Source organism: Podarcis melisellensis (assembly GCF_964234715.1).
Source record: "Podarcis melisellensis genome assembly, chromosome: 16".
NCBI lineage: Eukaryota > Metazoa > Chordata > Lepidosauria > Squamata > Lacertidae > Podarcis > Podarcis melisellensis.
Window position 1 is genome coordinate 20,313,674 of NC_138533.1, and position 27,852 is coordinate 20,341,525.

Below are 27,852 nucleotides of genomic sequence, written 5' to 3' on the forward strand. Positions count from 1 at the left end.
ACCAGTTGGCCCATAGCAGACTCATCCAGCAACTCTTGGATGAGTTTCCGTGGTCTTGAGGGAGGTCCTGTTGGAGCACACCATGCAGGTTCAAACATGAATTCAAGGATGGGTAGCCTCAGGGCTGGGGGGTGGAATGTGCACCTTCAGGACTCTCTCTCTGGCCCCCAGAACTCTACTCAGTCCCCACCCCTTGCCAACCTCATTCCATACCCTGATGGCTTTGGCTTGGCTAGGAAGCATCTTTGAAGCATCTTCCTTCTGCCTGCCTAGGTGGAGGATAGAGAAGAACATGTAAGTGTGCTTAGAAACTAGCTCTGAAGATGGTTCAGAAACTTCAGGTAGTGCAGAATTCAGCGGCCAGGTGGTCCAGCGGGGCAAGACATTTACACCGATCCTGGCCCGATTGCACTGGCTACCAATTAGTTTCTGGGCCCAATTCAAAGTGCTGCTTTTGACCTATAAAGCCTTAAATGGCCCAGGACTTCAATATCTCGCCTCATTCCATAAGAACCTACCCGGACCCTGAGATCATCTTCTGAGGCCCTTCTTCCTGTGCCTCCTCCACAAGAGGTCAGGAGGGTGGCAACACGAGAAGGGGCCTTTTCTGCAGTGGCTCCCCATTTGTGGAATGCTCTCCCCAGAAAGGCTCGCCTGGCACCTTCATTATACACTTTTAGGCACCAGGCAAAAGCTTTCCTCTGCCTTTCGCAGACTGAGATCCAATGCCCTTTTAAAATGTATTGTGGGAGGGTTTTTTTTAATGAGGGTTTTTTTGTCTTTGTTTTTATTATGCATTTTCTGTTTTTTATAATGTGATTTTATCTTGTGAACATTATTATTATTATTATTATTATTATTATTATTATTATTATTATTAATACAAAGGTAAAATTCACATTCGGTGCTCCACCCACATTTGCCACTTGCTTTACCCACCACTAGTCTGTGGCCCTCAGAAGCTTGCAGATAAAAGAATGTGGCCCTCATAGGGACATAAGAAGAACTTGCTGGATCAGGCCAATGACCCATCTAGTCCAGCATCATTTACTCACAGTGGCAAACTAGATGCCCTTATGGGAAACCTGCAAGCAGGACCTGAGCACAAGAGTACTCTGCCTCTTGGGGTTTCTAGCAACTGGTCTTCAGAAGCTTCACTGCATCTGACCATGGAGCCACTGTGGCTAATAGCCATTGATAGCCTTCTCCTCCATGAATTTGTTCAATCCTCTTTTCAAGCTATCTAAGCTGGGGGCCAAGGGACGCGGGTGGCACAGTGGTTTAAACCACTGAGCCTCTTGGGCTTGCTGATCAGAAGGTCGGCAGTTCGAATCCCCGTGACGGGATGAGCTCCCATTGCTCGGTCCCTGCTCCTGCCAACCTAGCAGTTTGAAAGTGCATCAAAGTGCAAGTAGATAAATAGGCACCACTCTGACAGGAAGGTAAATGGCGTTTCCATGCGCTGCTCTGGTTTGCCAGAAAAGGCTTAGTCATGCTGGCCACATGACCCGGAAGCTGTATGCTGGCTCCCTCGGCCAATAAAGCGAGATGAGCGCCGCAACCCCAGAGTCGGCCACAACTGGACCTGATGGTCAGGGGCCCCTTTACCTTTACCTAAGCTGGGGGCCATCACTGCCTCCTGGGGAAGTGAGTTCCATAGTTTAACTGTGCCCTCAACATTTCTCTTCATGAATTTGTCTAACCCTCTTTGAAAGTCATCTAAATCGATGACCATTAATTAGGGTTGCCACACGCCTGGAATTTCCTGGGTAAAAATTGCTGAAACATCTAGGAAAGTTGAGACGGATGGCAACCCAAGTCTAGATTTGGGCGAATTTCCTTAGAAATAGCTCAAAAACTTCTCCTTTTTTTGAGATTTTCCAAAAAAGAAGCTCAACAAAAACCACGAAAAACTCAACTCTGGATTTTCACCCTACATTCCATAGTTTCACAGTTCAACTATGCACTGCTGAAAAGCACTCCTGATCTCTGAGCAACACCATCGATCATGGTGAGGATGGATCCAGAATGGAATTTCAGTGTCCTGTCATTGTTGTGATCAAAAGAACCTGAAGACCAGAGCTGGGGTGACGGAGAGCGGCCTATATGGAAAAGCAAATTTGCTCCTAACAGCTGAGGGGCAAGCCTCGTGAGTTGGAGGCGAAAAGCAATTATCTTCTTTTGTCCTGCCTCCCTCACTTCCTAAACCGAAAGAAAAAGAAGGGGAAATTAGTCCAAAAATAAATAAATAGAAGAGGAATGGCAGGGAGGACAGGAGCGAATGAGCGCTCCCCCCCCCCCAGTTCAACTACGCCTCCTCCGAGAGGATGATTGAAATTGGCTGCCCAGGATAATAAAGTCTCCTGAGCATCGAGGCAATGCCAGAAGTGCCCCCCGTCCCTAATGAGCCAGGAGACGCCAGCTTGGGGGCTGTAGCCGGGGCTAAATTAGCGGAGGAGGCCATCTGAAGTGGCCTGACTCCACCGTAAACTGCCTTAAGTGTCTCTTTATTAAATTACACCACCGCTTAGAGTCTGCCTCGCTGCCACATCAGAGCTGTCTGCATCCCAACAAACTCCTGGCGTTCCCGCGGGAGGTCTGGGCTACTGGATACTGACAATAATAATCGGGAACATGGGACGGGGAGGAAGGGGGGAGCACAGAGAATGCTACCCTCCATCATCAACAACAGTTTCCTTGTTACAGCTTCATCACATGCTACTTTTAAAATAGCATCACCAGAGATTCATTTATTGGGGGGGGGGGGAGTGTAGGAACATTTTTTTTCCCTTCTTCCCCCAGATGTGGAGGTTGATGGACCCAGAGTTACAGGAACTGGGAGCCTGCCAACATAAGAACATCAGAAGAGTCTGCTGGGTCAGGTTAGTGGCCCATCTAGTCTAGCATCCTGTTCCCACAATGGCCAACCAGATGCCCCAATGGGAAGCAAGACCTGAGTGCCACAGCAACTTACGATTCTCATCAATTCAGAGGCCTCCAGCAATAGAGGGAGGACATAGCCATTGTAAAGGTAAAGGGACCCCTGACCATTAGGTCCAGTCGTGGCCGACTCTGGGGTTGCGGTGCTCATCTCGCTTTACTAGCCAAGGGAGCCAGCGTACAGCTTCTGGGTCATGTGGCCAGCATGACTAAGCCACTTCTGGCGAACCAGAGCAGAGCATGGAAATGCCATTTACCTTCCTGCCGGAGTTGTACCTATTTATCTACTTGTACTTTGACGTGCTTTCGAACTGCTAGGTTGGCAGGAGCAGGGATTGAGCAACGGGAGCTCACCCCGTCACGGGGATTCGAACCGCTGACTTTCCGATCAGCAAGCCCTACACTCAGTGGTTTAGACCATAGCTCCACCTGCATCACTGTGGCTAGTAGCTATTGCCCATGAATTTGTCCATTCCTCTTTTAATGCCACCCAAGTTGATGGCCATTGCTCCCTCTTATGGGAAGGCATAATTCCAGATGGAACTGCTGTGATTCAACAGTTATGAATGGATACACTGCTTATCCCTGAGTGTCCCAAATTAAATCCGATCATTTCTTCTGGAAGGCGCTGAGGTTTTAAGGAAGCCCTCTTTGAAAATGTATTTCTGAGATGCCCCGCTGGGTCAAAGCAGTGGTCCATCTAGTAGTATCTGGTTCTCACAGTGGCCAGGTATATGTCTGTGTGAAGCTGGCAAGCACTTTCAGAATCTCAGTTTTTTGTGATTGCCAGCAATGGGCATTTAGAGCCATACTGCCACCAACAGTGGAAGAAGAACATAGCCATCGCTGGACTAGATGACACCTGAGGTCCCTCCCAACTCTACAGTTCTATGATTTTTATGTCCAGAACTGCCATCATAGCAGCGAGGAAAGCAGCAATTGTTCAATGCACGGGATCAGATGCAAAGGTGGGCTGCTTCTAATTTCCTCTGAAGCGGTCTGACTAATCTTTTTGTGAACGTCTCAGAAATGCCACAGGATTGACTCCCGCTAACCACGGGCAGGAAGTGACTCCAAGCAATCAACAGCAATGTGTCTAAATTAGCCAACCATCAGGGTCAAGGGTGGCAATGGGGGGAAAGGGAGACAGAGGAGGAGGTGGGGTCACCGTGTGTCTGACTTCCTTTGGACTTCAATACCTTCAGGCTATATGACAAGGAGACCCTTGTGGAGATGCTGAACACCTGACTCCCCCTCCAGCACAGCTCTGTTTATTTGGGAGATCTGCTAAGTGTTAAGGGGAGGGAAGAACATCCCCTTTCAGAGGTCAAATGCAACAGTATGCCACAGCGAAGGCTTGGGGTCCAGGTTCCTGGCTCAGATCCTGAACCAGGTCGCGGCCTGAGATTGACAAAAAGGTGTCATTTTCACTGAAGGCCAGAGACTGAATCGCCCTCCTTTGTGTGCCAATGTGGCATAGTGGTTAGAGTGTCAAACAGGGCTTGGGAGGCCTGGGTTCAAACCCCCCACTCAGTCATGAAGCTCACAGAGTGACCTTGGGCTGGTCAACTCTGTCTCTTGGTGCTGGTTTTGACCTTTAAAGCCCTATGTGGCCTAGGACCCACGTTCCTATGGGACTGCCTCTCCTGGACTGCCCCACCTTAAGGTCCACAAATGACAACACTTTGGAGGTCCCAAGTCGCAAGGTGGTTAGATTGGTCTCAGCTAGGGCCAGAGCCTTTTCAGTACTGGCCCCAACTTGGTGGAACACTCTGTCAGAAGAGACTAGGGCCCTGTGGGACTTGTCATCTTTCCACAGGACCTGCAAGACAGAGCTTTTCCACCTGGCCTTTGGTTTGGACTCAGTCTGACCCTTATGTTTCCCTCCCCTTATGGTTTTGATCTATGGGCCACTTTTAAAATGAGGCTGCATTTTAAATTGTATTTTAAGCTGTATTTTCAATTGCCCCCCTTCTTTCTATTATGTTTTTCTAGTAATTTTACTGGTGTTAGCAGGAGGAGGAGGAAATGAGGAGAAAACCGTGCATGCTGCCACCTTGAGCAACTTGGAGGAAAGGTGGGGTAGAAATTAAACTAACTAACTAACTAACTAACTAACTAACTAACTAACTAACTAACAATGTTTATTGCTGTAAGGGCCCACTAAGGCTTTGGGGCCATGGGCCATGGGGTGGGATTTTGGACTTGTGAATTAACATTGTGGGAAGATGCACATGGATGGGCAGAACACTATATTTCCATCTGATATTATTTTCGGATTTCTTTTGTGAATTTTTGTCTTGCTTGCATCTCCCGCTGTCATAATGTTGTCATAAGGTCTGTTTTGGAGCAGACTTACCATGCCACTTCCATTCATTGTGTACTCATGACACCCTGCTGAGAGCACGTGCCTTTGATACCACAAATATTCCACCCCCTTTTCTAAGGGAATGCTGAGAATTCTAGCTCTGGTAGGGGAATGGGGCCTCCTAACAGCTCTCGGCATCCTGAACAAATGAAATCACCTAGCAGGGGCACCAACTTATGGGAACTGAGCTCTCTCCCCCACCCAATAATTTTTGGGAGGGGCCAGGCCCCTCTAATGCCCCCAAAAATCAGGGAATGGAGGAGACTGAACGCGGAGCCGAGCCCAGTGTTGCTTCAATGAGCAGCTCCTTTTCCTCTTCTTCCTGCCACAGAGAGGAAGGAAGGTCAAAGCAGCCCCCCACTGGTGGCTGCAGCAGTGGGAAAAAGAGGAGGAGCCTCCAGACATTGAAGCTGTGCTGCTGCCATGTTCATTTCTGCCCTGGCTCCTCCTGACGTCCTGATGTCACATGTCCCAATTGCCCTCCACGCTGGCTCCTCTTTCTCCCAGGATACTTTAGAGGAAGTCACAACTGTTTAAAGTGGTATCATAGCGCATTAGATGTTTGGGGTGTGGATGTGGCCTCAGCTGGCTCTGACTCTCACTGAATCAGTGTCTTGCTACTTTGGGTCTCTCCGTCTTCTGCTCTACCGGTCCAAATGGACACCGGCCACCGCCGCCATTTCTTGTGCTAGAAGATAGTCATTGAGAAAAGCTCCCAGCTCCGAAGCTGCCAATATTAAATTGGATCCAATCAATATTCTGTCCTCAATGCACTGCGCTCTTTGTGTGTCTGCAATATGGGAGAGAGAGAAAGAGAACTGAAGATGCTCTAGAGTGGGGAGGAAGAAGAGCGTCCACCTTGTGTAGAAAGCAGACCTGACAGGCCAACGAAGAAACACAGAAGAACAAATAGCGAAACCGAAGGGAGGACTTCTTCTCCTTCCGCACCACCTGAGGTCATTGCATGACCTTTGAGAAAACGATCATGCTTCGAAATGGAAGCGTGACCTTTGTCAAGAGACATGGAGCTTCTCAGCTTTGGCTTCTGCCAAGGAGGCGAGGCTGTCCCAGAGGCACCACTCAACACGCAGCACAATGCAGCACGCCAGGGTCCTGACCTGCCATGGCACACATACCCGAAGACCTGCCATGGCCTGCCCTCTCTCCTCTCAGGTTTTACTGTGCAAACGCCTTTGAGGGATATGCGGAAGATACAGCTTGCATGGCCATCTATTATTATTATATTTTACAAACCTGATTGAACATTTTCAAAAGAGTTACAAATGCGAAGTGTTGTCTTCTTGAACAAATGCGCATACAGATGCCAAGTCTCATATGCAGCCATCCACATGGCATCAAAACATAGTCGAAAAATCTTTTACATTATGAATTAAGCTCACGTCCAGAGAGTATACTTCGATCTAAAGTGTTAAGATAATTCCTCCATGTTGGCTGCTGCCACTGAGATGGAAGGGAGGCTAGTGTACTGTTGTTAATGAATGATATCAATTGAGATCGTACACATGTGTGCAGATGCGATTTTCAGTGTCTGCTTCTGCGCAGATGTGATTTTCAGCGTCTGCACATGTGCAGACGTCATTTCTGGTGCCGCGGAAGCGAGTCCCCGCGCTGCGCTGGTTTAGCACAGCACGTGAGGGGGCAACTCGATTCGAGGGCGGCTTGTGGGCTGGCCAAACAACCTCCACAGGCCGCTTTCGGCCCATGGGCCTTAGGTTGCTGACCCCTGGTACAGAGCATACCCTCCAAGTCTCAAGTCTCCAAACTTTCTAGGAATTGTTTCGGAATCACAAAAGCCACCCCAGCTTCTCATTTGATCCCAGAATGTCCCTATTTTACCCACCAGTGCCACCACCACCACCAAGCTCGGGGAGGAGCATGAATGAGCACTTGCCCCTAGCGGCAACGATGGAGGTGGCGGAAGCTATGAGGGAGCATCCCATTGCTTCTCCATTGCTTCTGCAAGCCTCCTTCCTTGGGCAGCTTGTAGCAGCTGTGGGAGATCGGGTGAGGATGAGGAGAGGCTGTGGCCACCAAGGCCCAGCACCATGTGACTCGCCGGCTCTGAGGGGCAGGCAGAGGGCAGAGCCTCCCTGGGGGGGAAGAAAGGGAGAGTGGAGTGGAGTGCAAGGAGTCTTGATTGTTTAAAAAAATGCTTTGAGCGCCCGAGTCTAATCTTGCCCCCTTTCTAAAATTTATTTACCAGTGCTTGTTTTTCTTTTTGTAAATCTACCAAAGAATAAAATTAAATAACAAGTTCAGGATTAAGGGGCTTTCTCATACAGTGGTGGGCGTGTGTGCTGTGTTTTTCTGATAGGAAAAATGGGGGGGGTCCCCCACAAGGGTCGGTTGGGCAGGTCAGGGAGTGAGAAATGTCCCTATTTTCATCTGAGGCATGTTGGAGGGTATGACAGAGTCACTGGTGGAGGAACGGGGGTGCGGAGGCAGTGGACTGCCCCCGGCACCACTATTCTGGTAGGGTGCCATCGCGGCGGCCCCCCCAGGTCCGCGCCACATCCCCCCAGGGGCGTCGCCAGCCGCACCCCCTCCTGCTCTCCACCCCCAGTAGCGGAGCATGCAGCTTCGCCACTGGACAGAGTCAACCCCATCTTTCTTTGTTATTCCTCTTACCACCCTCCGATGGTGAGTTAAGCACCCCGTAAGTATATTCCACACATATTGAGTCCAGGTTTCTATGGTGGGTTCCCCACCCCCACACATTAGATGCAAAGGTTGACACGGTTCTAACAACTAGAAACTTGCACAGCCATATTGTAGATACAGTGGTACCTCAGGTTAAGTACGTTCCAGAGGTCTGTTCTTAACCTGAAGCACCACTTTAGCTAATGGGGCCTCCTGCTGCCGCCGCGCCGCTGGAGCACAATTTCTGTTCTCATCCTGAAGCAAAGTTCTTAACCCGAGGTACTATTTCTGGGTTAGTGGAGTCTGTAACCTGAAGCGTATGTAACCCAAGGTACCACTGTACAGGGAACTCAGGAAGCTGCCTCACACTGGTCTATCTAGCTCAGATCTATCTATCTATCTATCATCTATCTATCTCTCTATCATCTATCTATCTATATCTATATCTATCTATCTATCTATCATCTATCTATCTATCTATCTATCTATCTATCTATCTATCTATCTATCTATCATCTATAGCTATCTATCTATATCTATCTATCTATCTATCATCTATCTATCTCTCTCTCTATCATCTATCTATCTATCATCTATCTATCTATCATCTCTATCTATCTATCATCTATCTATCTATCTATCTATCTATCTATCTATCTAATCTCTATCATCATCTCCATAAGGATGGAATGCGGATGAGAAAGCAGACTCTCCAATGAAGAGGAAGGGATACTTCAGATCCGTTGACTTTCTGATTACTCAAGGACCGTCCCTCGTGTATTCAGGCGCCGGACTCTCTCTTCCTCTACCCTGTGTGTCTCCTCCTTCCCCGCATCCCCCCCGCTGTGCAAGTTCAATGGAGAGCATTCAGCCCCCATCAGGAGTCTCTGTAGATCCCCTCCAAAGATTAAGCCCTGTGAATATTTCATGACCCTTGAGTGATAGCTCTTAAGGACCTGTTGCAAGGCTGGCGCCCACTTACTAGTTAAAAAAGAAAGGGAGGGGTAGTCACATTGCTGTGTGTGTGTGTGTGTGTGTGGAAATCCTTATGAGCTAAAGTCCAGTGGATTGGAAGCAATACACTGGACTGCCTTTCTTCCTTCCTACCTCCATCCATGCTCCCTTAATAACAACACAACCTATTTAAGGATGAATAAGTGTTCAGAGTCCATGGTTGATAATACCCCACAGGAACATAGGAAGCTGCCTTAAACTGAGTTAGACCATTGGTCCATCTTAGTATGTATTGTCGACACTGGCTGGCAGCAGCTCTGCAGGGTTTCAGGCAGGAGTGCCCTACCTGGAGCTGCACAGTCACACACAACTCCCTTTCCTTCGCTCCCTGTCACATCACAGCAGCTATTTCCTAACCACCTGCCTTAACTAACCCTCATCTGATAGCCCTTCATTAGGGACCATGAGCATCATCCTTGCTTCAGCCTCTCATTGTTGTTAAGGACTTGTTTGTTTGCCCCCTAAGTCAACTGTAGAAGCAGGCAGTGACCTGGAAACCAGTAACCTGGTATTGGTTGGGGTGGTGATGATTGTGTTTGCTTATTTTTGCATTTCTTCCTAATCATCCTCTTCTGGGTGAATGAAGCAAAACGCATTTATTTAGGAAAAGACGTCGTGATCTTGGTTCCTTGTGTGCTGGGAGACTTTCATAGGATGAAATGGGGGGGGGGTGTAGAGTGCTGGGGTGGAAGAGAGCAGGCTGCCCCCAAGTCTAGCTCTAGATAAGATGCAATTGGCAAAATGTGGAATAGGCAAAAAAGTGGAATAGGGAAGACTCTACTGCCCAGTTAGCTCATCCTCTTGGTCAGCGCTGGGGAACTGGTGGCCCTCCAGACATTGTTGAAAGGAAAGTACTTCTTCATGCAGCACAGAGTTAAACTATGGAACTCACTTCCACAGGCGGCAGTGATGGTCACCAACTTGGATGCTTTTTTTTTTAAAGGACTGGACAAATTCATAGAAGCTATCAATGCTTTCTAGCTGCCTTCATTATCATAGGGATTCCTAAGTTTGTATCTAATAACATGCATCCTGTGATTATAGTGACCTCTTCCCCCATCTCTACTACTGTTGAGATTTGGACTGCAAAGAACTGTGGGTTGTGTTCAGCTACCTTTTACTTAGAATAGAGCAACTGAAATTAATAGGCCTAAGTGAGTCAGATCTCTTCATTTTAATTTATCTACTCTGAGTATGATTTTGAACCATGAGTCAAAGCAGCAACTCCCACCAAGTTCCTTGTAGTGCCTCACTGACTCATAGAATTGTAGAATTGCAGAGTTGGAAGGGATCCCACGGGTCATCTAGTCTAACCCCCTGCAATGCAGGAATCTCAGCTAAAACATCCATGATAGATGGCCACCCAACCTTTCCTAAAAAAACAAAAAAAAACCACACACACACTCCAACGAAGGAGGTGGGGGGAGGGGAAAGGCTGTGGACAAGTGGCTGCTAAAAGCAAAGCTAACAGGCTGTCACCACCTATGTCCTACTCAGAGCAGACCCTTATGGAACTGATAGACCTGTTAGTCACATCCATTAATTTCAGTGGGTCTGCTCTGAGGGTGACTAACATTGGGTACAAGCTCAGGCCCAGAATTGGCACCGTACCATCATCACATCACCACCAGAGGATAGCTCTGTTGGTAGAGCATGAGACTCTTAATCTCAGGGTCCTCGGTTTGAGCCCTACGTTGGGCAAAATATTCCTGCATTGCCTGGGGTTGGACTAGATGACCCTCATGGTACCCTCCAACTCTAGGATTCTGGGATTCTATCACACCAATATTGGAAAATTACCAGTTGCCCAGGAGAACCTCGGAACCTGAAGATCACTTGAAAGGCCTTTGAAATGAGAGAGGCTTGAGCATTTTTGAGAAAGCACACCTGTTGAGCCAGTATGTTGTCAGATAACTTCCTTATTTAATGCCAATTAGTGTTTTTCGTTTAACAACCAATGGGTGTCCCATTAAACTTGCAAAAACAGCCTTGGTAAGATGCCAGTCTGGTGGCTAAAGAGCGCTGGCCCAGCCAGGTTTTTTTGCTTTCGAGTGCACACCTGGAATTGCAGATTGCTGGCTCTCCTGGATGTGGGCTGCAAGAAAGAAGAGGTGTGTGTACATGGGATTCAGTGTGCTTATAATTGCACTGAAAGTTACAAGAGGATTTATATACAGACACAGGGCCAGGGAGATTTTGGGCCCTGGCTTCCTGCCTCACCATTCCTGGGCAGTGTCGAGAAGTGTTGAAAAAGGCAGCTTGCTGACATCATCTCCCTCCCCTGTGTTAGGAGTCAACGCACAGCTGGGCTTGGAGAGGTGACTGAAGCGAAGGAGTGAGACATGGCAGAAAGCAGGACCCCTCCGCCGGAGATCAAGTGTAATTGATGTGACTGCTTCCTCCCATCAAGCAATGGCTTTGGCAGTTGTCCCATGGCGAGATCCGCTTGCAGGTCCTTCCTGCGAAAATGCTCCTACACCAACTGCTCTAGCCGCAATAGCACGCTCTGATGTGCGGAAATGATAGGGGAAAGGAGAGGGAGGGAGGTTTGTGGGGAAGGAATCAAGACCTCACGACAAGGAGAACGTTTTGGTTAACTTGATAAATGAGTGGAAGTTCTCCAACGTTCTTCTGCATGTTATGACGTTTGCTTCTTCTTGTTGTTGTTGTTGTTGTTGTTGTTGTTGTGTTATTTAGTTGTCTCCGACTCTTCGTGACCCCCTGGAACAGAGCATGTCAGGCACTCCTGTCTTCCACTGCCTCCCACAGTTTGGTCAAGCTCATGCTGGTAGCTTTGAGAACACAGTCCAGCCATCTTGTCCTCTGTCGTCCCCTTCTCCTTGTGCCCTCCATTTCCCCCAACTTCAGGGTCTTTTCCAGGGAGTCTTCTCTTCTCATGAGGTGGCCAAAGTATTGGAGCCTCAGCTTCAGTTTATATGCCTGTTGTCTTTGTCTATGGAGTTTTCTTGGCAGGGATACTGGAGTGGCTTGCCGGTTCCTGCTCCAGGTGGATCTCGTTTGGTCAAAACTCTCCACTATGACCTGTCCATCTTGGGTGACCCTGCACGGCATAGCTCATAGCTTCTCTGAGTTATTCAAGCCCCTTCGCCATGGCAAGGCAGTGATCCATGAAGGGATGACGTTTGCTATGCTTGCCCAAATCTTTGAGTGGCAAGAGACCTCAGAAGTCTCCGCTGCCTGGACATATGATGGATTAAGACAATGGCCCACCTGGTCCAACATCCTGTTCTCACAGAGGCCGACTTGATGAACTTATGGGGAACAAGCAAGCAAGACCTGAACACAAGAGCCGTCTCCCTTCTTGAAGTTTCCTGAAACTGGCATTCAGAATCATTGCTGCCTCCAACCAGGGAGACAGAGCATAGCCACCATGGTCAGTAGCCACCAATAGACCTTCTCCCCCTTGAATTTGCCCAATCCTCTTTTAAAGCCATCCCAGTTAGTGGCCATCACTGCCTCCTGTGGGAGAGAGTCCCTAAGTTTAACTGTGTGCTGTGTGAAGAAGGACTTATATGATGACACAAACCATCGTCATCAATGGGCTACATCCAACTCAAAGCATTGAAACTAATAGGCATGACTAACTTAGGTCCATTGATTTTAGTGGGTCTACTCTGAGTAGAATTTCATTGGCTATGATCCAATATTAATATATTTGCTTTACTGTTAGGAAGAGCCTTGGGCATCCCTGAGACAGGATGCAAAGGTGGGATATATGAGCATCTTAATTTGCTGCCAGTCGATGCCTTGGGCATCCTGGAAACAGGATGTGAAGGGTGGGATATGAGTATTTTAAAATAAAGAAATAATAACCCGAAAGAGAGATAGAGAGTTTAACAACCTCCCTATCCATCATTACCTACAGATGATTTCCGTATGCTTTGGGAAAGGAAGGGTTAAGTTCATCAGCAGTCCGCAGTAGGGGATGACCCGGTTATAAAGGGTTAACAGTATTTGGTTTTTCAGAACTATTTCTTATATCAAGTTAGTGCAAGTAGAGTTCAGCGAGGTCAGCTCAGCCCCCCCTGCCCCCTCCTACTCTTCCACCCTCCTCCCCGTTCCTTCCTTGTTTCACCTCTAATCTGATGACCTCAGAAACAGCTCTTTCCTTATGATGTTCTTGACAGCATCTTCAGACAATACGCGGCTCAGAGACGCCAGCGGTCTCCCCCTTGATTCCCTGACCCTCGGGAGAGAACCATGGATGCTAAAAGGCACCAGAGCTTGCTGGGGGGTAGGGCGGAGGGCGGGGGGGGGGGAGGGAGGGATGCGTGGTGGTGGTAGAGGAAAATCTGCAACAATTTGTTCTGTGGTTTCTGGACATGAGAAACAAGGGGGAATGTTTCCTCTTTGCTTTGGTTTTCATTTCTCTCTGCAACACATCATTCTCCTCGTCCACCAGACAGATTTCCTATGGGTGCCATCTCAAGATGGGTCTTGCCTTTTCTCTGTTTGGATAGCTGGAATTTTTATTTTCTAGCCATTGGTTTTGGTCTACATTATGTCCTATATCTGTGTTGGGTATTGTAGGGTTGTTGTTTTGTTGTTATTAAGAGCCAGTAAAAAGTAATTATTATTTTATTTTATTTTTTAAAAAGTTTAAATCAAAACATCTCCTCTCCCCATGTTACCATTTGCAACTTCAAGATGGCAAATACAATTTTTCTTTTTTTAAAAGATCCTGCTTGCTGGTTTCCCATAAGCATCTGGGCGGACTAGATACTAGTTTTGAAATATAAAATCTAGTGCACCTCAAGGACCACCTCTCCCCATATGAACTGCTCCCAGACCCTGCAATTGTCATCTGAGACTCTTCATCATGTGCTCCTTCCATGAAAAGTCTGGAAGGTGACAACACAAGAAGGGGCCTTTTCAGTGGTGGCTCCTTTGATTATGAAATTCTCTACCCAGAAGGCTCACCTGGAGCTAACAATACATACCTTTCAACACAAGACAAAAACATTCCCTTTTAACCAGGCGTTTGGCTTTTAATTATCTATATCACCTTTTTAGGTGGGATGTTTAATGTAGTTGACCAAAGAATAGTTTTTAGATTTTTTTAAATAATGGTTTTAATGTATGCATGTGTTAATTTTCCCCCTTAAAATATTGTAAGTCACAAAAAAGCAACTAATATTTATTACATTTGTAGTTGGGACACTGGCATAATGCAGCAGGTTCGTCTTATGTTCTTATTGTAGAGCTGGGGGAGGTGGGATCCAGAAAGGGGAAACCCAAATTGCTAGAGAAAGGCTGGAGGAGGCAACCATTTTAATTGACTTATACATGGAATTTCGTGGTTCTGACCCAATTCAGCTCTGCCTGTGTCAGATTGCCTCCTGCATCAAGCGCCTGCTTATGTCTAAGGATAGGGGAGAGATTTGATTCCGTTCACTTTGGAAAAGCACACCTACTTGATTGACAGTTTCCAAGACAACATGTGAACCAAAACCAACCCTGGGATTTTGCAGTTCTTGCAATGCAGTTCTCCAGCCAAGAGATGTCTACAAAAATTAATGTGTGCATAAAAATGAACATATCATTGGTGATTACATACAGAAATACATTACATTTTGCTTTACAAAAATGTGACTACAATGGGTAGAGAGGGCTATTAGCCAGGATGGCTATGCTCTGCACTCCACAGTCATAGAATCATAGAATTGTAGAGTTGGATGAGTCATGAAGACCAACCCCCTGCAATGCAGGAATCCATACCCTCCAACATTTCTCTGATGAAAATAGAGACATTAATAATAATAATAATAATAATAATAATAATAATAATAATAATACCACACCCATCTGAGTGGGTTGCCCCAGCCACTTTGGGCAGCTTCCAACATATATAAAAACATAATAAAACATTAAACCTTTTTTTAAAAAACCTTCCATATACAGGGCTGCCTTCAGTTGTATTCTAAAGTTTGTACAGTGATGCGTTGGTTCTCGAGCTCAATCCTTTCTGGAAATCCGTTCAACTTACAATACGTTCAAAAAGCAAGGCGCGGCTTCTGAATGGCTGATTGCCCCGGAAACAATGCCAAAAGCCGAAACAGATGTTCGGTTTCCCAAAAACATTCACAAACTGGAACACTTACTTCTGGGTTTGCGGGGTTTGGGAGCCGATTTGTTCGTCAACTAAGCTGTTCAGGAACCAAGGTACCACTGTATAGTTACTTATCTCCTTGGCTCAGGGGTCACATAACTCCATAGCCTCCAACATTTCTCCTATGAAAACAGGGCTGTCCTAAGGAAAAGTGGGACTTTCAAGGATCAAAGCAGAAACTGGGACAGTAAAGCAGAGACTTTCCCTGGACAATAGGGGCGCTTGGAGGGTCTGGAGATCTTTTGCCCAACATCGGGCTCAGACCCATGACCCCGGGATAAAGTGTCTCATGTTCTCATGAGCTGTCAGTCACAGGAAGTAATGCTCCTGAATGCTAGTTTCTGGAAACTGTAGGCAAGGAGAGTTTGGTTGCACTCAAGTCCTGATTAAGGGTTTCCCACAAGCCACTTTGAGAACAGGATACTGGACTGGATGAGCCACAAGTCTGATCCAGCATTCTAAGACTAAGACTTATTCAACAGAAAATAATATTCATAGTCCTCTAGACTCCAGCAGAACTATACCAGAAGAAAATAACAAGTGCAGACAACTGCTGGAGATGTGGGAGTAAAAACGCAAACTTAGTACATATGATTACCCAATGATAAGATCATTTTGGTGCGAGGTGAGGGTATTTATAGTAAGAGTAATAAGAAGAAATTGTTATTTAGTGGAATTTATTTTAATTCTAAATTATATTCCAGAAACGGGGGAGATTTCAAGGGGTCATCTGAATGAATTGCATGTCAATGCAAATTAAGAATGGGTAAATATGAAGAAATCTGAAATGAATATTTAAGCGATAAGGCAGATAGTGGTGGGAAGTGGGGGGAGGAGAGAGATGTGGGAAAATATTGTTTAAAAGGTGCAGTCATAGGTATATCAGTGTATTTAAATCTGAATTGTCAAATTGTGTTATTATTGTTATTATGGTTTTTGTTGTTGTGTCTTTTGCGGTTGTTGTTTGTATCGAAAAAAATGATTAAATAAATTAAAAAAACAAAACAAAAACAAGTCTGATCCAGCAGGATTGCGGCACATAGCTAAACTACACAACTCATGCCCACAGGAAGAAGTGGTGCCCCCTAGCTTAAAAAGTAAAGGTAAAGGGACCCCTGACCATTAGGTCCAGTCGTAACCGACTCTGGGGTTGCAGTGCTCATCTCACTTTATTGGCCGAGGGAGCCGATGTACAGCTTCCGGGTCATGTGGCCAGCAGTACTAAGCCGCTTCTGGCAAACCAGAGCAGTGCACTGAAACACTGTTTACCTTCCCGCCAGAGTGGTACCTATTTATCTACTTTTACTTTGATGTGCTTTCAAACTGCTAGTTTGGCAGGAGCAGGGACAGAGCAACGGGAGCTCACCCCATCGCGGGGATTCAAACTGCCGACCTTCTGATCGGCAAGTCCTAGGCTCTGTGGTTTAACACACAGCGCCACCCTTGCCCCTAGCTTAGATAGCTTTAAAAGAGCATTAGACGGTTTAATGGAACAGGGGGCTATGGATGGCTGCTAGCCACGATGGAGAGAGAGTAGGGACAGTGCTCTTGTGCTCAGGTCCTGCTTGCGCACTTCCCATTGGAGTATCTGGGATGCTGGACTATATGGGCCATTGGCCTGATCCTGCAGGCTGTTCTCATGTCCCTATGAAGCCATGCACTTTAAATGTGCAGCGTGTGTCCGCAAGCACAGCGAGAGAGACGTCACCTCTGAAGACAGATAGAAATTGGCAACGGGAGCAGCGGGCGGCCTCCGCTTTCCAACACGTTCTGGAAAAGCGAGCGAAAGAGGAAGTCAGTAGACACACACACACACACACACACACTCTCCAAAAGGATTCCCCCTCTCCATCCCGACTCCCTGGCCTTCCTCCGCACCCCTCTCTGGGAGAAGGGAGATGGAAATTGGCAAGCCACCTTGTCGCCAATCAATCTGTGGTGTAACAATTAGCACTTAAGCACCACTCACCCTAAACACCCGCTCTGAAAACACTTTAACTGGAGAGAGAGAGAGAGAGAGAGAGTAGGAAAGAGAGAGAGAAACGGAGAGGGAGAGGAAAATACACACCCACAACAACAACAGCCGGAGGATGGAACCAGATCAATGCCTTGCAGGAAAGGAGGCTCCTAATGTCCCATTTATTGATGATGACGGTAGCACTTTTAAGTGCGCGTTCTCCGCAGCGAGCAATTAGCCGGTCGGCCCACGGCAACTCCATTGCAATGCTCGGCTCCCTCCCTCAGAGGTGTTTGATGACAGCTTCATCTGTTACCATGGGCCTTCCGTAAAAGCAGGCGCCGGCACCCTTTCCATTATGGGCAGCTGTGCAGCGGGAGGCTGGAGAGGGTCTTCTCCCCGGTGGGCTTGCAAGCCCTCTGTAAGAGACTACGGTAGACACGGAGTCTGTCTGAGCACAAGTTAAATTGATCGCCACGTTGGGGGGTTGTTTTTCCCAAACACTCCCCTCCTGATATTTTTCATTTCTGAAGTGCGACAAAGCCCCTGCTGCAGCCATTAAAACAGGGTAGGGGACACACACAACATGCTGCCCTCCAGGTATTACTGGACTGCAACTCCCACCAGCCCTAGCCAGCGTTGTCAATGTTCAGGGAGGATGGGAATTGTAGTCCAGCAATCCCTAGAGACCACTGTGTGGGCTAGGTAAAGATAAAGGGACCCCTGACCATTAGGTGCAGTCGTGGCCGACTCTGAGGTTGCAGTGCTCATCTTGCTTTATTGGCCGAGGGAACCAGCGTACAGCTTCCGGATCATGTGACCAGCATGACTAAGCCACTTCTGGCGAACCAGAGCAGCGCATGGAAATGCCGTTTACCTCCCCGCCGGAGCAGTACCTATTTATCTACTTGCACTTTGACTTGCTTTCAAACTGCTAGGTTGGCAGGAACTGTGTGGGCTACCCTTGCTCTAAAACAGGGGTCAGCAACCTAAGGCCCATGGGCCACAAGAAGCCCATGGGGGTTGTTTAACTGGCCCATGGACCCCACTGCCTGCTCAGGGACCTGTGCTGCCCACTCGGTTGGCTCCTGTGCACCACACTAAACTGGTGCGGAGCAGAGCGGGGACCGCCTTCCGCGACTCTGGCCAGCTTCCCATTGGCTGCAGGAAGCTCCTGCAGCCAATGGGAAGCTGCACACACCTCCTCTATGCCAGAAGGAGTGTCAGAAATAGTATTTGCGTATGTGTGCGCGCGCATGCACACACTCAGGCCCACCGCGGCATCTGCAGGACCATGAACTGGCCCAAGCCACAAAAACTTTGCCAACCCCTGCTCTAAAAGAAAGGTGAGACAAAGGTGCAAAATCTGCATTGGTCAGCTTTTGTCAAGGAAAGAGTGAGCACAAGAACCCAAGAAAAGCCTGCTGGATCAAGCCAATGGCCCATCTAGTCCAGTATCCTGTTCTCACAGTGGCCAACCAGATGTCCCAACCGGAAGCCTTCTAGCAGGACCTGAATGCAAGAACACTCTACTTTCCTGTGGTTTCTGGAAACTGGTATTCAGAAACGTTACTACCTCCCACCATGGAGGCAGATAATAACCTCCGACATGGCTAGCCATTGACAGATTCGCCCACCATAAATTTGTCCAATCCTATTTAAAGGCATCCAAGTTGGTGGCCATCAGTGCCTCCTTTGGGAGGAAGATCCATACTTTTCTATTTTCCAACATTCAACTTTGCTGGTTGTCCATTCTCTTATCCACTTTCTCTACGCCACGCATAATTGTATAAAGTTCTATAATGCCACTTCTCCTTTGCCTTTTTCTCTGAACTAAAAAGCCCTGAATGCTGCAATCTTTCCTCATCGGGGAATTGCTCCACCCACCCAGCGTTTGAAAGAGTCATTTTCTAATCTTTGGGTTCAGTTCTGATGTATAAGGCACATAGGTACACATCTCTCTGCATCCCCCCCTTCTGTGGCTTCTCTGCCCAGCTGGAAGCACCACCCGTGCGGCAATCAACTTGAAATGTTTTCACTCTCCGTTGCCACCTCCCGACTTGCATTACGGAGAGGGAAAGAGAAAGGCTTTTAACACCATCCACTGACCCAGCCTTAAGTACACTCTCCTGGATTTGATCTAACACGAGTGAAGGGAGGTCAGCTTCAGGGGACCACAAGCGTGAGAAAAACTGTGTCAAGTCGACTGCTCCTACCGTGTCGGAGTGCTGAATGATGAGTGGGTGACACACGGCAGAGAGAATAAGGGTGCTCACCTGGAAAATGTTAGGGGGAGCCTGTCTGGGTGTTAAAGTGCTGACAAGATGTGTCAGAGAGAGACTTGCAGTGCATTTAGGGAGAGGAGGAATCCCTTTTTCCTCTGCGGTTCATGGTGCAGAAGGAAGCCTGATTGGCCCCATCACAGAAGGGTCCATCAGTCTGCCGTGGGCTTTTGCTTAAGGTTGCTCGAGCAGCTGTAAAGTAATATCTAGATGACATTGACCATTGTTTTCTCCATGGTGAATCGTTAAGCTAAGGATTCGATCCTTGTCCTATCATTTTTTATCTATTTATTTATTTTTAAAAGCCTTTCTATCATATCATATCATGGTGATGTACAGCATTAAAACATTAAACACAATTAAAAAATAAATAAAAAAGCAGATCATCCTTAAGGTGACTGTCTTATCTCTCTATACTATATTTCTGCAAGGAATTTTGTCGTCACCCTGTAGTTTGCATAGCTGCCAATAGGTGGCCACACCAACTTCAGCGTTATGACTCAACATCAGACAGGTAAGTGAGTAAGCGGTGCTGTAGGGGGTTGGGGGTGAGGGGTTGTTCAGGTACAAAGGAAGGAAGTGGCCAGGGTGGAGTGCAGAAGGCTGGAGGGGTGGATCAAGCAGGGGCAGCAGCCCCTGGTTAAAAAAATAAAATTAAAACCGAACAGCTGCAAAGGCACTGTTAGTATTTAAAAAGTCTTGGAGAAACACCTGAAAGTTGAAAGCCACATGGGACTGGTAACCCTAAATGCCTGACTTCTGACTGAGGCCAGTCAGACCTTTGTAACACATTATACAATTAACAGCACCCCTCTATATGATTTTGATAACTGAGCTGGAATATAGGGGCTCAAGTGGTCCTGAAGATATCCTGAACTCTATTTACAAAGTTATTTGTATATCAACATAAGAAGCTTAAAGCTGGCCAGGTAGCAGCCAGCACAAAGGTAGCATGTACCTGTTTGCTCACATCAGTGGTCTGACCACTGCATTCTGAAGCAGCTGGATCTTCCAGACCAGACCCCAGCTACAGAACATTGCAGTAATCCAGTAATTTTAAATGTTACAATATGGGTTAGAGGGAGCGCTATTGTTAGGCTGTGCTAGCTCAAAAGCATCTGTGGGTTATATCCAACCAAGTCAGTGGTGGTAGGGAAGCCTTTTCAAGCTGACAGCTGTATTCTCTTCTGGGGAAGCCAGTAGTGGGTGGAGCCAGAGATATTAGTGGGTGGAGCAATGTATGCTCCTTATCATTTGTATAGCAGACTAGTTTCTACAGAGACTCACACACTGGCCTCTATTCTCCATCCATAGAAGCAAGGGGACATACTCAGATTTCATGGAGACAACCCAGCAAGGTGAAAACACTCCAGGTGTTCAGCAGGAGGATAAATCCAATTCTATTGGATGCTGTGTTTTGACACACCCTCCAATCCAAAACAGCCAAAGTCATCCTTGCACATTTTAACAGGATGAGGATAAAAGCAAATTGCTGGTAGTCACTTCTCTCTTTGGAGAGGCACAAAACCTCCTTTGGGTGCTAAGAAGAACATAACAGGTGCCTTCTGGATCAGACCAAGGGGCAGCATTCTGTTCTCACAGTGGCCCATCCAGTGCCCCAATGGGACCTGAGCTGAAAATCCCTCTCTCCTCCTGTGGCTTCCAACACACCATATTCAGAAGCAATACTGTCTCTGATTGTGGAGACAGAACATAGCCATCATGGCTAGTAAAGGTAAAGGGGCCCCTGACCATTAGGTCCAGTCGTGACCGACTCTGGGGTTGCGGCACTCATCTCGCTTTATTGGCCGAGGGAGCCGGTGTACAGCTTCCGGGTCATGTGGCCAGCATGACTGAGCCACTTCTGGCAAACCAGAGCAGCACACAGAAACACTGTTTACCTTCCCACCGGAGTGGTACCTATTTATCTACTTGCACTTTGACATGCTTTCGAACTGCTAGGTTGGCAGGAGCAGGGACCGAGCAACGGGAGCTCACCCCATTGCGGGGATTCGAACCGCCGACCTTCTGATCGGCAAGTCCTAGGCTCTGTGGTTTAACCCACAGCACCACCCATGTCCCAGCCCTCATGCCTAGCATCCATCAATAGCTCTCTCCTTCATGAATTTGTCAAATCCTCTTTTAAAGCCATCCAAGTTGGTGGCCATCACCGCCTCCTGTGTGAATGAGTTCCATAGTTTAATGATGTGCGTAAATACTTTCTTTTAATTGTCTTCTAATGCTATGAGAGATGGAGAAGAAAAAAAACCTTTATCTGCCCACTTCCTCCATAACACAGAGACACAAGCAAACTTATTGAAACTTTGGGTCATCCTGAGGTTAATTGCTCAGGTTAATCTGTCCACTGCATGAGGGAGGACATGGTCACGTCTGGTCCTTCAGACTGCAGCTGCCCTTGGCGTCCTTATGGGGGAAAATGAACCAAAAGAGAGGAAAGAGGCCGAGCAAGATTTAATTGGGGATGCCTTTGCCTATCTGCTCTTCCTGGCTTCTAGTCACCTTGGGGCGGGTGCAAGGCTGGTTGGTGAGAATCAGAGTGATGGGAGGGAGTGGCCACATCATAGGGCTATGCAACTGTCACTCTTGGTTACCCGACAGGCAGGAGATGGCGCCCCCAGGAGAGAGATGGTTCCCACCTGTTCTGAGCTAATGAGGATGCCTTTGATGTCAATAAATATTTCCCACTTGCCACAAAGACAGCAACTCTCACACAGAGGAAGAAGAGAGAAGCAGTGGGGGCTGGCAAATGGCCCCCCCAGCCTTTAGTTAATGGAAACTATGGAACTCACTTGGAATGATGGCCACCAACTTGGATGATGATGATGATGATGATAATAATAATAATAATAATAATAATAATAATAATAATAATAATAATAATAGTTTTTTTTATACCCCACCCATTGATGGCACCTAGCCTCAATCTGCCTCCAGCCAGCCCCAGCCTGCTTGCCTTCTGACTTGCAACCAGTCCAGATGGTGATCCTGGCTGTCAGTTTCCTCCTCCTTAATCTCCGGGTTGTCCTTTCAGAACTCAGCAGGGAGGAGGAAAGGAACAAAACTAGAATTATTTAGCTCTGCCTCTCATTAGCTGTAGCACCACCTACTGTTGGGCTCCCTGCCTCGTCCCTATTGAGAGAGAGAAGAAAGGACAAAGCTGAACACTGGAAGGAGAGTCATCCATGCTTGGCCTTCCTTTCCTGTTCCTTCATAGGAATGAAGGCTCTATATCAGGACTGCTGAAATTTGGTAATAACGAACAAGAGGAACTACCGACTTTGGAAGAGTGGAGAATGAAACTTATGGACTATGCAGAATTGGATAAAATGACTGGGAAAATTAGATACCAAAAGGATCACAAGTTCATCGAGGACTGGGGAAAATTTACGAATTATCTGGAAAACATATGTGATGAACAGACAACGCTAGTCGGTTTTAAAGAGGCTTTGTGATGTCAAAGGGTATTGGAAAAAGAAAGAGAGATGAAAGGACATTATTAACTGACAATATAATATAATGGAAATGCGTAACAAATATAAAATAGGGATGATTGATGGAGGAGCTGGTGGAAGTCCAAAAAACTGGAAATTTGAGAATATGGTTGTGTTGATCAATTTGCAAAAGAAAATTAATAAAAGAATTAATTAAAAAAAAAGAAATTTGGTAATAACGTAAGAACCACCACGGTTCCTGCTGACAGTTTCCACCCGTCTTCAGAGGTAATGTCTCTCACACTGTGGCTGTAAACATACTGTACATTTAAGGCACATTTGAAGGGCATGGTTTCCTAAGAACATACAAAGAGCCAAAGGCCCATCTACTCCAACAACTTGTTCTCACAGCAGCCGACCAGATGTCTCCTGAGGGAAACGTCTTCCTGCATGATGGATCCTTGAGTGGATTCACATACCCAAGGCTCAGTCAGCAAGGAAGGAATTGTTTCCTCCCAATCCTTTGCTCGAGAGTCACAGGTTACAGCTGTTACTGTGTCTAGGGGACCAAAGGGACGCTTCCCTTCCAGATCCAGATTGCCTGTCTGTATACTTACTGAATTTGGCTTGCAGGTCTTCCATTCCCTATATTAATGGATGCAACCTTTTTGCCAACATTTTGCCTCATGAGCCTGCACCACAGGCTTAGAATCATAGAATCATAGAATCATAGAGTTGGAAGAGACCACAAGGTTCGCCAGAAGCGGCTTAGTCCTGCTGGCCACATGACCCGGAAGCTGTACACCGGCTCCCTCAGCCAATAAAGCGAGATGAGCGTCGCAACCCCAGAGTCAGCCACGACTGGACCTCATGGTCAGGGGTCCCTTTACCTTTACTTAAACAAACCTGCATGGACGTTCTGTAAGACCATTTCCACACGCCTCAAAAGCATTTGTTGTGTTAGCTTACACGTAGCCCAGGAAGAGGACTTTTTTTTTTTTAAAAAAAAGAAGAAATCACATGGGAGATGGCTAGAAATATATTGAATCAGATAGATTTGATGTGTCTCCTTTCTCCATTTCCAGGAAACAGGAGCAGTATTTAAAAGTTGAGTTGTTAGTAGCCAGTTGCCTTTTCAAAATAAATAAATAAAAATAAACATTTTCCGTTTTCCATGCAAAATGGCAGTGAATCTGGTCTCCCCTCTTGGAGCATTTAGCATTTCTAAAAACAACCGCAACACACACATGTCAAGTCTTGTTGTGAATGTATGATTTTGAGTGATTCCAACTTGATTTGGGATGTTTACATGCAAGGAGATACAGAGAGAGGTACTGCATTGGTGACTCTGACTTCTAAAAGCTTCCCATGAGTATTCTTTCATTTCCTCCTTATGTGAGTATTCCCCAATTGTATCAGGAGATGATATCCACATTTGTCTGGAAGGTGGCAGAGGTAAAGATATAGGAATGCACTCCCTCCCCCCTTTTTTAAAGCCATCAATTAGGCCTGTGTGTTTAACAATCAAAACCTGGGATGGAAAAAAAAAATATATTGAATTCCAAAGGCAGACTTTGGTGCATTCCAATTCCAACGGGGACGGGGTATTAGGCATTAATTTGGGTTCACCTTATCCTAGTAGTCTGCTACTTCATTCTGTGTCGAGGGCGGGGAACCTCATCCCCTGGCTCCCAGAGAAAGACTTCTCTAAAACTCTAGATTAAGACATCAAGTCTCCCTCCCCTCCCTCGACAGTCCGACCTGACCCCCCCATCTTTTCTCTCTTTGAAGAGGTCTGTGTTGATGTAAGCGGACAAGGCAGAGAGTCAATAAAGAGGGTATCAGAGAGCCTGGGAGCAGAGTGCCTGCAGCAACAGAGAAGACACAATTACTGCAACAACTGTCCAACCAACCGCAGCTCAGAGACTCCACTTAAAGTAATTGAGTGTGAAGGCTGGCTGGAGACACAGGGCCCCCGTCCCCCAAGCCCCCCTCCCGCCACAGAGACAGTATTGGCTGCTAATTGGCGCCAGTGGGCTTGCGCTAATTGCGCTAATGCTCTGGGTCTGACAGAGGAGGGTCGAGAAGGGATGGAAGGGGGTGCGTCAGGGAGAGGAGAGCTGGGTAGAGGGGTGTGGGCTGGGGGAGAGAGAGAAAAAAAGAGAGAAGGGAGAAGATGGTCATAAAAGCAGGATTGGGCCTTCGATTCGGTATCAAATATTTAAGCGAGTGGTGACAGGATCTGCGGACACCGCGTTCTGCGGTCACCCGCAAAGGGCCTTGGAGAATCGCCCCCTGCCAATGGTGGGTTGGCGAGAGTGGTGTGCTTTCTCTCGACTTTGTTTAATTAATTATGTGAATGGCTAATGAGCCCCAGTGCCTTTTCTGCATTTCCTTTTTCAACTCTAACTTTTAGGTCCGTCTTGCTCGTCTTCTGAGTCCTGCCACTTGCCTTGGAACACGAGTGGGAGAACACAATGGTGGCTCAGCTCCTGCTTGCGGCTGTCCCATTGGGGCATCTGGTTGGTCATTGTGGAGACCAAATGCTGGACCAGATGGACATCTGGCCTGATTCAGCAGGGGCCTTCATGGGCTCATGTTGTAGGTCAGGGGGCTGGAGCCTCAGCCCCATTAGGCCCTCCAAACCCACCGATATGTCCCTTGAGAGTTTCCTCAGGCCACAAGCTCAGGCCACAACTTCCCAGAGGCTGCTTTTGCCTAGCTAGAACATGTTCTTTATCTATGATAATGTATCTTGCTTGGCTGGAAGGAGGATGGAGAAATGTGTGTGAGAGAGTCTGCCCTTTTCATGTTTGAAATGTAAACTCCTGTATGAAAGCAAGGGCTAACATCCATTCCTCTGCCCACATTTGACAGGCAGAGCCAACTAATTCTAGCTTTCTCTCCATCCTCCTCCCTGATGAGTTCTGCCAAAGCCAAAACTGAGGTTACAGAGGAGGAAACACAGAACCAGCCTCCATCCCTGGACCCGTTGTAAATCAGAAGATAGACAGGTGTTCTTGAGGGAATCAAGAATGAGCCAGCATCAATGGTGCTGGTAAACTGGGTGGCATACAAGTTGCACTCCAAGCAAGAGGGTTTAGTAAGATGTCCAGCATGTATTTTTTAATCCCACCCTCTTTGGCTTTTCTATAATAAGTGTTTGACATAACATCCCTAATACTGCCCTCCTATAACGGGTTTCAGGTTCTCCTTTAGCATGAGCATGTCTTATCAATCCATACAGATTATCCAAATGTCTAGCACATAAAACTCCCAGGGGACAACACCAAAACCACCTTATCCATCACATACCGTTCCCAGAGAAAAGTGTGTAGCTCAGGAGATACTGTTCAGGATATCCATATCTGCAGCAATGCTTTGGAGTTTATCTTTTGCGTATTGAATAAATGGTCACCATATTACATGAAATATATCCTTTTTCCTGTTCCTTTTGTCACCTTTATGAGTTAATTTTCTTGGTGAGAGTCAGGGATAATCCTTGTAAGGCCTTCTGGGTTTGAGATATAGATACCTGAGCAGACACGAAAATAATAGTCAATAAATTCTTTATCTTTCCTGCATTGCAGGGGGTTGCACTAGACTAGATGAACCTTGGGGTCCCTTCCAACTATATGATTCTATACCAGCATTTAGGCCTTCAAAGAGAGACAATAAACACAGCTGGAATGAGAAATCCATGGGCTCCTGGGTTATTTTGGATATTTGAAAGGACACCAGTCCCCAAAATGTGTTTCTCATCTGACATTTGCAGACAGAGCAAATGGCCTTTGTCAGGTCTGGGACCTTCTACCCCCAGAGCTACGGTTCCTGATCTGTGAATGTTATTTAACCATGTTCTTCTATTAAGTGAAGGGATGGTTAATTAACAGGCCAATTTCACCTCTGCTCATTTCCTACAGCTGGGTGGCCTTGGGTCTGTGGCTAATCTGGGTGGCGTTTTAATGGGCCAGACCATTGCGTCTCCTCCACGCAATGCCCCCTGCCCCAGACTTGCATTTCTTCTTTAGTTGCAGAAGGAGGAATCGAGCAAGTTGATTCCTTCTGTCAACACAAGCTCTCCCTGCATTTACTGCAGAGGATTCCACGTGTGTTTTAAACGCCCGGCTCATCTGAAAGATATCTTTGGAGCCAATGAGCACCAGTGAATTCCACAGGGTTCAGTTGCAGAACATGTCAATGTAAGGCTTAAGTAAATGGATGAGCTTTTAAAGATGGTCAGTGTGTTACAGGGGCACCAGCTTCTTAGGGCGATTGGGGGGGCAATGTCACGTACAGGACGTCGTGCATGATGTTGCAAGTGTGTGACGTCCTGACGTTGTGTGCACAGTGTCGGGAGGAGCCAAAAATGGTGGCAGTGCAGCTTCTGGGGCTGGTGGCTTCTCCTGTCAGGGGCTGGACTGAGGAGGAATGCTTGGGACCACCACCCCCTTCCGGAACCTTCATGAGAAGAGGAGGACAGTATAGATTTAAAACAGTGGTTTGCAGAAGGTCATAGTTTAGAGGCTGCAGAGAGGAGGAGCTGGGAAATATTGGGAGAGCAGCAGGAAGAAAAAGCACTAGGGGAGAGACAGCTGACACACTCAGTGTCTCTTGAAAGCATTCCTGACCCCCCTCTTCCAGAACCAGGCAAGCCCTGAGAGTAGTAGAACAGAAAGCTCAGAGGCAGAAAGCACAAATCAGTCGGTGCAGGGGTGATGTAGAATAGGAGGGACTGAGGGGGTGGGACTTGACTTGGAGCAACGCTATTAACTAAGAGAGACTGCATTCCTTTATCTCTCTGTGTGAATATTGAACAAACTACCTGCTAAGAACTCTTCTTGTTTTTCTGCTTCTTAGCATCCCAGCATGAGAGGGATAGGATTCCTTGAAGCCTTGACACCACCTCTTGCAACAGCCACTGGCACAGGACTGCTTCGGCTCTCCTTCCCCTCTGCGAGGAAGGAAGAAGGAGAAGGAGAAGGAGAAGGAGAAGGAGAAGGAGAAGGAGAAGAAGAAGAAGGAGGAGGAGGAGGAGGAGGAGGAGG